The sequence below is a fragment of the Mus caroli genome, unplaced genomic scaffold (assembly GCF_978045245.1).
Source record: "Mus caroli unplaced genomic scaffold, Mus_caroli_1 scaffold_11, whole genome shotgun sequence".
NCBI lineage: Eukaryota > Metazoa > Chordata > Mammalia > Rodentia > Muridae > Mus > Mus caroli.
In genome coordinates, this window is record NW_028227266.1 from 64,068,377 (window position 1) to 64,081,363 (window position 12,987).

The following is a 12,987-nucleotide window of genomic DNA, read 5'->3' on the forward strand; positions in this document are numbered from 1 at the left end:
CTGCGTGGTTTCTGCCCTCCAGGCTGGTGGCCTTGGAGGAGCAGAGGAGAGTTCTAGAGAAGAGTCGTCAAGGTGTGTTCAGGAAGGAAGGTCTCTGAGCAGAGTTCTGAGAAAGGGGAAGTCAGCACGTGCAAACAAGGAATTTATTGGCTCATATTACAAGGAAAGGCAGGGTGGGGCAGATGTCAGGGAGGTCTGGAAGCATGGCTCTTAGCCATTTCCTTCTCTGCCTCCCTCCTTATAGGTTCATTACCTCACATTGGCCATCACCAGGAAGCCAGGCCAGGCTACAGGAAACCCAAGTCCACACTCTTAGACCCAGAGGGGAAGTGGTCCATTTGCTTAGTTCTGAATATTCCTAGGGAAAGACTACCACTGTCTTGGTCTGTGTCTTCTAGAAGTCTTGGACCAATTGCTCCAGCTGAGGAGGGAGAGGTTAGGGTCCTCAGATGGACAGCTCAAATGTCAAACCCATCAGGTCTCTAGGAGGAAGAGGCTGTGTGCTGGCCAGATGCTCCTATGTGATCCCTGCGTGACCACCTGATGGGTCCTTTCTGAGTGCTGCAAGGCTCTGGCGGGTGTACCCCTTGAAGCAGAGCCTGCTGCAGAGTCTCCTCTTCTGCTGGATTCCCACACCCCCTTTTTTTCTGACTCCTCTAACTCTAGCTCTTCCGGTGTCCCCTATCCGGTGATTATTGTACCAAGCTGCTCTGGCACAGGAATTATTCATTCACTATTGTTGCATGGCATTTGGTGAGTCCATCACAGGATTTTTATGTATACACTGTGGGATGTCGGTTTTGCTAAGTTTGAGGTGATGGGGTCGTTATTATTTGGTTGTTGTTTTTAAAAACAAAGTCTCATGCAGTCTAGGCTGGTCTCAAACTTGAAATATATCTGAGGCTGTCCATGAACTGATCCCCCTGCTGCCACCTCCCAAGTGCCAAGATTAGAGGTGTGGTTGCAGACAGGACCTTGATATGTCACCCGGGCTAGCCTTGAACTCACAGAGATCTGTCTGTCTCTGCCTCCCAGAACAACAGTTTGTTTGTTTGTTTTAATTTATATATTTTATAGGGCTGGTGAGATGGCTCAGTGGGTAACAGCACTGACTGCTCTTCTGAAGGTCCTGAGTTCAAATTCCTACAACCACATGGTGGCTCACAATCACCCACAATAAGATCTGACGCCTTCTTCTGGTGAGTCTGAAGTCAACTACAGTGTACTTATTTATAATAAATAAATCTTTGGGCCAGAGGAAACAGGGACTGAGCAAGCAGGGACTGAATGAACAGGGTTGAGTAGAGCGAGCAGAGGTCCTAAAAATTCATTTCTCAACAACCACATGAAGGCTTACAACCATCAATATACCTACAGTGTACTCACATACATTAAATAAACAAATAAATATCTTTTTTTAAATGTATATATTTTATTATTTTGTGTATGGGAGTTTTGCCCACATGTATGCCTAGTGCCTGAGGAGGTCAGAAAAGGGCCTTGGCTCCCCTGGGACTAGAATTAGATGGTTGTCAGCCACCATGTGCTGGGAACAGAACCTGGATCCTCTGCAACAGCGACAATTACTCTTAACAGCTGACTCAACTCTCCAGCCACAGTTTTTTTAATACAGTTTTTTTTTTTTTGCATTTATTTATGTGGAGGGTATGGACATGGGTGAGTATGTACGATTGTATGCATGCTTATGGATATATATGTATTATTTCACATACATGAAGACCAGAGGACAACTTGGAACCAGTTTTCTCCTTCGACCACTTGAGAACCTGGTAATGAGCTTAGATCATCAGTCTCAACGGCAAGTGCCTTTGAACACTGAGCCCCTTGCCAGCCCCTAGAAGCCAACTTAATGTTACCTTTCAAACAATAGTTTCTCCAAGTCCCCAGTCCCGGCATGTTATCCTCTCAGCAGAGAAAACTTCATTGGAAATAAAGTTAAATAGGAACGAGCTAATACAAGAAGATGACCAGGCAGACCAGAGATGTACGCACAAAGCTGTTCAGTGAAGCCAGGTGTCACAACACTCCTGTAAATCCCAACCTTCTGGAGGCTGAGTCAGGAGAATTGCTGTGAGTTCAAGGCCAACCTGGGCTACACAGCCAGTCAGGACCAATATAGCAAGATCTTATCTAGAGATAGTAAAATAAATCAATGTTTAAAAGGAGAGGCCTGGAGGTACAGCCCAGTAGTTGAGCAAGTCTAGTGTGCTTGAGACCCTGGCTTCAGTGTGTAGCTCTAGAAAAAAAATCTACAAATGACTTCTGCTGCAGCAGCACACACCTGTTAGCCCAGTACTTGGGAGGTGAACGACAAGAGACTCATCACAAGTTTTAGGTCAGTCAGCCTGATAGAAAATGTTCCAGAGCCGGGCGTGGTGGCGCATGCCTTTAGTCCCAGCACTCGGGAGGCAGAGGCAGGCGGATTTCTGAGTTCGAGGCCAGCCTTGTCTACAAAGTGAGTGCCAGGACAGCCAGGGCTACACAGAGAAACCCTGTCTCGAAAAAACCAAAAAAAAAACAAAAAAAAAAAAAAAGAAAGAAAATGTTCCAAGACAGCCAGGATGGCCTAGTGAGATCTTATCCAAACAATAACAAAAGACGGAGTGTTGGTGATAGGTGCCATTAGTCCCAGCATTTGGGAGGTAGAGACAGAAGGATTTCTATGAGTTTGAGACCAGCCTAATCTACAGAGCCAGTTCTGGGAGAGCCAGGGCTATATGGGGAGAGAAAACAAAAATGTACACGCCACCATACTTCCTTGGGGGACTAATTTTCATGTTAAAGCCAGAGTGGAGGGAGGAATCAAACAGTGGAATGTGTGAGATTTTGATGAACGGGAAGCGGGGGGGCAGTAACGGAATCCATCATCATTGGTTGTAGGCCCTGACTTGATCTTTACACATGAAGGGTCGTGGAGGGCTGCTGTCACATATTGCAAGGCAAGCTATCTTTGTGAAGAAGTAAAATGATCTTGGTAAAGCCAGGCGTGGTGGCGCACGCCTTTAATCCCAGCACTTGGGAGGCAGAGGCAGGCAGATTTCTGAGTTCAAGGCCAGCCTGGTCTACAAAGTGAGTTCCAGGACAGCCAGGGCTAAACAGAGAAACCCTGTCTCGAACCCCCCCTCCCCCCAATGATCTTGGTGAATGGATTCTTGTCCAAGAAATGCTATTGAGATAGTTTACTGGGGAAATTGGTGGGACACACTGGAGACTATCTTCAGTGTGGAAAGTGCCTTCCTCTTGTTTGTTTTATCTATAGTGCTAGGGACTTTCTATGTCATTGACCTCAATTTATCATCCTCATTTCTTTCTATTACTGTGGCTCCTTGATTCTGGTTATATTATAACTAAATATATTCTTCACCTGCCTGCTGAATCAGAGTCCAAATGTAAAAGAAACTCAAAGTCTAATAGCCTCTAAGTAGCCCTGGGCTGTCCTAGAAGTTTAATCATTGTAAGAAACAGCAGTCTTTGACTAGTTTAATTTTAAGACTAAGTGTACAACACCGTGCTTTAAGAACAATAAGCCATCTGTCAGTGAGCACTGGGTATTAAGCTGTGTGCATTCTTTGATGGGTCCTGTTTAGTGTGCAGTTGACCATAGCACTAATGAACACGATACCAGGCATGGTGACAAGTGTCTGTAATCTAAGAACTCAGGAGATGGAGTCAGGAAGATACAAAGTTCAAGCCCCTTAAAAGTAATCAGAAAATATGTAGAAACATTTTTATCAGGCATCATAATTTCTTTCCAGAAGGAAGTTGTCAACTATATTGTGTGTGTGTGTGTGTGTGTGTATGTGAGAGACAGAGAGAGAGAGAGAGAGAGAGAGAGAGATTCTGTCCAAGATTGAACTTGGCATCAGATCTGTCCTGTTTGGGGAGATTGCTTGGTTAGTAAAGCGTTTGTTACATAAGCATGCTCCCTAGAACCCATGTAAAAATGCCAGGCTTGGAAAAACCCAGGCATGGTGGAACATGGCCTTAATACCAGGACGAGGGACATGAAGACAAGCAGATCCTTGGGGTTTTCTGGTCACTCTAGACTAATCGGAGAACTCCAGGCCAGGAAGAGACCATGTCTCAGAAAACAAGGTGAATGACATGCAACCGTGACCTCTGGCCTTCACACGTATGTATCAAAGATCTGTCTTGGTTTAAAAGGAGGAAAAAAAAAAGATTCTCTCTTTATATTTGTTAGATCTGCTACCTAGTTGATCACTTGTTTTTTTTTTAGATTTATTTACTTATTTTATGTATGTGAGCACACTGTTGTTCTCTTCAGACACACCAGATAAAGGCATCTGATCCCATTACAGATGATTGTGAGCCACCATGTGGTTGCTGGGAGTTGAACTCAGGACCTCTGAAAGAATAGTTAATCTCTCTCTCTCTCTCTCTCTCTCTCTCTCTCTCTCTCTCTCTCTCTCTCTCTCTCTCTCTCTCTCTCTCTCTCTCTCTCCAGGGTTTCTCTGTCCTGGCTGTCCTGGAACTCACTCTATAGACCAGACTGGCCTTGAACTCAGAAATACACCTGCCTCTGCCTCCCAAGTGCTGGGATTAAAGGTGTGCGCCACCACTGCCTGACTCAGTTAATACTCTTAACCGCAGAGACATCTCTCCAGCCCTGATCACTTTTTACATTAAAAACAAAACAAAACAAAAGCAAAAACAGAGGGAAGCCTGCAGGCCAACAGAGTAGAGACAAGCATACCTGCCGGAGCCATCCACCCTGCGGTTATTTCTTAGCTCAGCTTCCACTTTAGGAAGGGTTTCCTAATAAATACAGCATGACTGGGCCTGTGCATCCATGCAGATTGCGAGTCTGAATTGTAAAGGATGTTCTATTTAACTCAGACGCACACAGAGACTTCCGTAACGGACAAAGACCTATTGGCATAGGATGTGGCCCAGAGAAATAACCTTTTGCCTATGCATTTGTAAAACCCTTAAGTTGTCTATCGGTATACAGTGCTTCAGCCAGCATTTCACATTTCTGGAATTATCTGCTGGTGGATAAGGAATCAGGGAATCCTGAGACTGAAGTGCTCAGGTACAGCCTGACAGGTGGGCACGGGTAATGACATCGGTTCCACTGGGAGGCCTGAGGTCTCTGTTTTTCTTACAGTATCAATAGTTAAGATTCCCAGTTACTGCCAACAGGAGGGCAAAATGGGACAGCCTTTTTTTTTTTTTTTTTTTTTGATTTTTTATATTTTTATTACATATTTTCTCAATTACATTTCCAATGCTATCCCAAAAGTCCCCCATAGCGCCCCCCACTTCCCTACCCACCCATTCCCATTCTTTTGGCCCTGGCATTCCCCTATATTGGGGCATATAAAGTTTGCAAGTCCAATGGGCCTCTCTTTCCAGTGATGGCCGACTAGGCCATCTTTCGATACATATGCAGCTAGAGACAAGAGCTCCGGGGTTCTGGTTAGTACATCATGTTGTTCCAACAATAGGGTTGCAGATCCCTTTAGCTCCTTGGGTACTTTCTCTAGCTTCTCCATTGGGAGCCCTGTGATACATCCAATAGCTGACTGTGAACATCCACTCCTGTGTTTGCTAGGCCCCGGCATCGTCTCACAAGAGACAGCTATATTTGGGTCCTTTCAGCAAAATCTTGCTAGTGTATGCAATGGTGTCAGCGTTTAGAAGCTGATTATGGGATGGATCCCTGGATACGGCAGTCTCTAAATGGTCCATCCTTTCATCACAGCTACGAACTTTGTCTCTGTAACTCCTTCCCTGGGTGTTTTGTTCCCAATTCTAAGAAGGTGCACAGTGTCCTCACTTTGGTCTTCATTCTTCTTGAGTTTCATGCGTTTATCAAATTGTATCTTATATCTTGGGTATCCTAAGTTTTGGGCTAATATCCACTTATCAATGACTACGGGACAGCCTTTTTGTAAGCAGTTCTCAGTAGTATAGATTCTGACCCTGTAAATTTAGAGTCTATACCCAAATACTCTCTCAAGAAAGCACATGTATCTGAAGGAAGAGGCTTTAAAAAATATTTGCTATTTTTATTTTATGTGCCTTGGTGTTTTGTCTACACAAATGTCTATACACCATATGTGTGCAGTGCCAAGGTAGGCCAGAAGAGGAAGTCCGATCTCCTGGAACTGGAGTTTCAGACTGTTGTTAGCAGTCCCTCTGGGTGCAGGGGATTGAACTCAGAGCCTCTGGAAGAGCAGCCAGCATTCTTAACCACTAAGCCAGCTCTCGAACCCTGGTACAGCCTTTTTGGAAAACAGTTACCAGAGCTGCCAAGTGTTTTACTTTACATTTTATTTCTTAGAATGTTTAAGTTAAAAGGATTTTCTCCTTAAATTTTCATTTATTTATTTGAGTTTGTACACGGCTATGGCTATGTCACGTGACACACGTGAGACGCCAGAGGCCAACCTGTGGTAGTTATTTCTTCCACCAAGTGAATTCTGGGGCTTGGTGACAAACACCTTCACCTGCTGAGCCATCTCACTGGCCCCAAACTCTCTGACATTACAAGATGATGCCATCTAACTGTTTTGTGGAACACTCGGCTATGCTGGGACACATGGGGCCCATGGGCCTCAGGTTGGACACACCTGATAACAGTTCCCCTTTTGGGAATCTGCCCAAAAGAACTGAAAACATGAGCTGGGCATGGTGGCACATGCCTTTAATCCCAGCACTTGGGAGGCAGAGGCAGGCAGATTTCTGAGTTCGAGGCCAGTCTGGTCTACAGAGTGAGTTCCAGGACAGCCAGGGCCACATAGAGAAACCCTGTCTTGAAAAAAATCAAAAAAAAAAAAAAAAAAAAAAAAACCAACCAAACAAACAAACAAAAAAAACTGAAAACATTTCTGCACCAAAACTTGTATACAACTGTTCCTAGAAGTACTAGTCATATGTCTGTTATTGCTGTGGTCATTGCTAATGTGATGGCCTATTAGATAAGCATAAGGGATTTTTAACTCTTGTTGATTATAATCACCAGAATATACTTATAATCACTTAGTCTTATACTCTATAAAATCAGACATTTGAACTTCTTTTCCTATTTATTTGTTTATTTACCTACTTATTTATTTAAGACAGAATCTTTACTCTGTAGCTTAGGTTGTTGACTCCAAACAAACCTGTATGTAGCCCAGGCTGCGCTTGAACTCTCTGTAACTCTCTTGCCTCAGCTCTCCAAGTGCTAGGATTACAGACATGAGTCACCATGACCAACTTAACCATTTTTTTTTTCTTTTTATCAAAGTGGACTCCACACAGAATCCAGAAGTCAAAAACTGATAGGGTAGAATGGCCTGAAGTGAGAATGTATGGTGCTGGTTGTTACCGCTGTCAGCTGGACACAGACACACAAACTGTCCAAGTGCCTCACTTGGGCTTTCAATCCCATGGCATTCTATTGTTTATCAAACATAACAATGTAACTTTAATGTCTCCGTTTAAAGTCTGTGTGGGGTGAGGTGGGGTTGGGGGGGAGTGTGTGGCTGATGAAGGTCAAAGGACACTCTCTGATGCTGGTCCATGGGTACTTTCCACCTTTTGCTTGAGGCAAGATCTCTCACTGGCCTGAAACGTGGCCGCATAGGCCAGGCTGGCTGACCATCAAGCGTCTGGGGATTCTCAGGACCCTGCTGCACATGTTGTAGCTCTGGGATCAAGGGACGCCCAGGAGCTCTAGGGTCTGGACTCAGATCCTCACATCTGTGGGGCAAGTACTTAACCACTGAGCCATCCTGCCTGCCCTTGCTCTAAAATGGTTTACACAGGACTGGAGAGATGGTTCAGTGGTTAAGGGCACTGGTTGGTTGCTCCCCTAGAGATCTGGGGTTCAATTCCCACCACCCTCATGACGGTAATTCCAGTTCCAGGGGATCCATTCTACCAGACATGCATATCTGCGTGCAAGCAAAATACTCATATATATAAAATAAAATAAAGAAATATTTAAATAAGTAAATGAAATAAAATAAAAATGCTTAAACAGAAAATGTTCTCAGGGACAGCCTAATATATATGTATTTCTTCTTGTCCTTTCTTCCTTCCTTTCTCTCTTTCTCTCTTTTCAAAAAAAAAAATGTATTTTAAGACAAGGTCTCACTATGTAGCCCAGCCTGCCTGGAGCTCTAGACTCTCCAGCTTCAGCCTCTCTCCCAAGGGTGCCAGGATTACAGATGTGCACCACTGTCCGGGGCACGTTTATCTGTCTTTCATTTCTTGACTGAATTGTCTTAGTAATCAGCACAATTAACTGATTCTTCAGGGGTTGTTGTTGTTGTTTGGGTTGGGTTGGTAACTTAGAATTCACAATGTAGCCCAGGGTGGCTTTGAATCTATAGAGAGCTGTTCACCTGTGCCTCCCGAGTGCTGGAATTGAAGGCATGTGCACCCCACACTCAACTCTGACTCCTTGGTGTTTTATCCAAACACACCTTTCTTTTCTTGCTTCACTTTGTTTCCCTCAAGAAATTGTTTTTGTTTGGTTTTCAAGTCAAGGTTTGGCTAAATGTCCCGGCCTGTCATAAACTCCTGGCAATCCTCTTGCCTCAGCCTTCTGAATGCTGATTTGCAGCTGTGAGCCACCATGTCTGGCTTTCCCAAGTGATTTACACTTATTATAAATTTATCTAAGCGTTTGGCATTCTCTAAATCAGTCAAAATGTGAGCTTCTCAAACCTGCAGCCTCCTTAATTCTTTGTGGCGGTGAGCAGAGGTGCTTTATACTAAAAGAACAATTCTCTTCTGTGTTCACTGAATAGAGTGTATACTGAATAGAGTGTATACTGAACTGTTCTTCAAAGAAGGAATTGGGGAACATATTGTCTCCTTTCAAATTTTTATTTTATAAAAATTCTTGTTTTTATAAAATGTGACGCTACTTAGTGTTTGTGAACCACTTACAAGGAAAGTAAGCCAATCAGAGTAAAACCTGTTGAAGTTACACAGGCAATAGACACAGCAGAGAGCCAGTCTGCCATCCTCAACAAGGGAAAAGGTCGGTGACATCGCCCTCTTGTGGAATTCTCATGCAACAACAACCGAGATTCCATAGTGGTGCTTGAAGGGCATCCCAAATGGCTCAGTGGGCACTGTGGGTTAAGTCTGTGACCCTGATACTGGGCTGGTGCCTATGCATAGCATGTATTTCCCCTGGTCCTGAGGCATTGCTTCCCCTGATGGAGGCAAAAGCTTTTGCTCTTACTTCCTGCCCCCCCCCCGGGGGGGGGTGGCTCCAGCTGCTCCTCTTTTTGACCCAACACCAAATGGTTGATTAAATATGAGCACACGCAAGCACAGGTATACACATTTATCCTATGGCTGGTTTCCTTGTCCCACAGAAAATAGACATATGGCAGCAGTGTAAGATGGTAGGAACATGGAAGAATGCTTCAGGGGAGATTAGGCTACTTCCACATACCAGTTTTCTATGGAGCTGAAGAACTTTCCAGAAGAAATATCTGAAAACTAAAGGGCTGACCAGAAACTCATTGTCTGGCTTCCAATGCCTTACATATGCTTTGTGGATGTCCTAATGGTGTGTGCTTTTTTTTTTTTTTTTTTTTTTCTGGGAAAGACAAATGTTTATTTATCCTAGATAGAGCACCAATCACAGACCAAAGAAATCATTCCGTCTAAGTCTAAAGATCCAGTGTGTTTAATTAGGCGAGTCACAGGAGCACGGACAACTTACAGGCAGCTGTACACTGAGGAAGAGTCTCCTCAGCAGCCACTGTTCACCACTTTGTATCCTCGGACAGGAGTGGCCTTCCTCTGATCCCACTCGGGAATGTGGCTGGGCCTGCTCTTATGAAGGTCTCTAGTGGGTGATCACAGCCACTCTGATCTCATAGACAGCAGTGCTGTCAGCAAGGCCTGGAGGATACAGATGTACAAACATTTATTACACAGATCTCCTTGGCCTTGCAGCTCATCTCTGTGCTGAAAGCGAATCCAGTGAGGGATTTATCTACACTTGGAAGGATCAGGTTCTTATGTGTCTAACTCACTATGAAGAACTTAAAAAAAATTTTTTTTTTTCGTTTTTGAGCCAGACAGTAGTGAAGCACACGTTTAATCCCAGCACTCGGGAGGCAGAGGTGGGTAGATCTCTGAGTTTGAGGCCAGCGTGGTGTACAGAGTGAGTTTCAGGACAACAGGGCTGTGCAGAGAAACCCCTTTCAAAAGACAAAACAAAGCCGGGCGTGGTGGCGCACGCACTCGGGAGGCAGAGGCAGGCGGATTTCTGAGTTCGAGGCCAGCCTGGTCTACAAAGTGAGTGCCAGGACAGCCAGGGCTACACAGAGAAACCCTGTCTCGAGAAAAAAAAAAAAAGGCAAAACAAAGTTTCATTTTTTATTTAGGGAAAACTCCATCTTTACACTCATATTAAGTTCAGCTTCTCCTCTTCCTCTTCTTCCTCTTCCTCCTTCTCCTCCTCCTCCTTCTCCTCCTCCTCTTCTTCCTCCTCCTTCTCTAAGAAGTTTACGGTGGGAGGATCACAAGGTCTTGGCCAGCATCGAAGACATAACAAGACCAGACCCTGCCTCACACAAACAAGCAAACAGGGACAAAAAGGTGCCAGTCAGTAGCAATAGGTTGCTCTGGGAAGAAAAGATTAATGCCAGCCTCTTGCTCCAACAAGCTAGTGTGTGGTAGGCAGAGGGTGCTGTGAGCGGCAGGAGGCAGCTTTTGCGGCACAGCTACGTGGGAGAACTTGAGCTGCTGAAAATAAACTACATCAGCCTTGCGCCTATGTCTCTGCACCGAGTGAGTGCCTGCAATGCCCTCAGAGGCCAGGAGAGGATGCTCTGGAGTTACAGGTGGTTGTGAGCCACCATGTGGGTACAGGAATTAAACAGGAGTCCTTTGTAAGAGCACCCTGTGCTCTTACTTGCTGACCCATCTCTCCAGACGCATACTTGAAGATTTTGCTTTTTAGTGGTGTGTTTGTACGCATGACTGCAGTGCCTGCATGGGCCAGAAGAGGGCAGTGAGTCTCCTAGATCTGGCAATATGTGTGCTAGAAAACAAACTCAGGTCCTCTGCAAGAACAGCGAGCATCTTAACCACTGAGCCGTCTCTCCAGCTCCATAGGTCACACCTTTAGTCGGTATTCAAAAGACAGTACCTTGAGTGTTAGAATCATGTTCCACTTCCCCTGAGTTAGGATTCTGGGACTGACTTGATTGGAGGAGAATACAGCTTGGCATCCCATCTTATTCTCCTCATATGGTCAGATGCACCGGCTAGCAGCACCATAATCTTTGCCTCTCTTTTCTACTTAGCCCAAGGAATTTGCTGCTCTCTGGGCACACATTGGCCAACTTTCCTCAACTATGGCAAACAAAGACCCTCTCAGTTTTAAGGGGACACATGGAGAAAAAAATATTGAATCCGTGAGGTAGGAGTTCAAGGCCTCAGGGAGGGTGTTGTCTTAGCACTGAAAAAATGGATACCATTTAGTGAGGAAGAGAGGAAATGTAAGGTGGATGGAACGCTCAAAGGCACAGAAGCAGGGATACTCAAAACTAAACGAAAGACTGGTCTGGGGCCTCTGGCTTTCAGGTCATGTGACAGGAATTAGATGAGAGAGGAACCTGATGCCGCTCTATAGCCAGAGCCAGCGTCACAAGCATGACCCATGTTAAGGACCCCAGTGTACCTTGGAAACACATATCTATCTGCACACCATGGTCTTCAGAGGTCTTCAGCAGACAGCCCTCACCCCTCCGTTTCCCTACAGTCTCCCTATGGCATCCCACATGGGAGGCTTGAGAATCCAAGAGTCTTAGATTCCTGAAGTGACTTCAGAAAGGTGAGCAAACCTTAGTTTCCTGGGGTGTGGAAATCCTGAGTTGCTTAGTAGTTAAGATTGCTGTTCAGGTCGAATGGTTAGGATCATGGCTTTGGAGCTGGAGGGACAGGACCCCACCCCACGCCAACGCTGTCATCTTCCAGCACTGTGGACCTTGCTGGCAAGTCCTTAACTTCACTGGGTGTCGGGTCTCTTCAATTACAAGGGTTGAAATAACAGCTCCCTTGGATAGATCATGTGAGGATTAACTGAAATACTGGACATGAAATATGTAAATTGTGGCATAATTACTATCAGTTGTAGTGGCTGAGGAAATTATCCTATGTTTATTGTTTCATGTTCTGACAGGATGTGCGATTTGCTCTCAAATGAGTTATTTCTGTGATGGTAGTAGTGGTGGTGGTGTTGCAGAGGGACAGGGTTGGGAGGTTGCAGAGATAGCTCAACAGTTAAGAGCACTTACTGTGAGCTAGAGAGACCACTCTGCGATTGAGAGCACTTGTTCCTAACTGGACCTGGGTTTGATTCCTAGCTCCCACATAGCAGCTCACAGCCATCTGATCCCCAGTTCCAACAAACTCACATGTACTGCACATAATGCACACAAGCAAAACATTCACACATTTTTTTTTAAAAGCTGTTGCAAAAGTTCAGTTCCCAGCAGGCCCATGAAACACACACACTGAATTCAGTTCTAAGCTCACATTTGGGACATACACAAAATTGTAGTGCTGCAGAGATGGCTCAGCAGTTAAGAGCACTGGCTTCCCTTCCATAGGACCCAGGTTCAATTCCCAGGCCCATGTGGCAGCTCAGAACTGTCTCGAGCTGTAGGGGATTCCACACTCTTAAAAACACCAAAGCACATAAAACAAAAATAAATTAAAAAAATAATTTGTAAAGTTTTAAAAAATAGTTTCTTTTAAAGGTTTATTTTATTCATATGAGTGTCTTGCTTGTGTGTATATATCTGCAGTGTTCTTTGAAGAGCTTGGCTGAATAATACACATCAAAGTACCCTCAAATTTCTTCTTTAGCGGTTCATCAGTTGAGTCACGCCTCCAAAGCGGCAGGCCCCGCCTTGTCGTCTGGGCGTGCTTGGGCCTTTGAGCTCTTTGCTCCGCCCCCACCATGGGGCACGCATG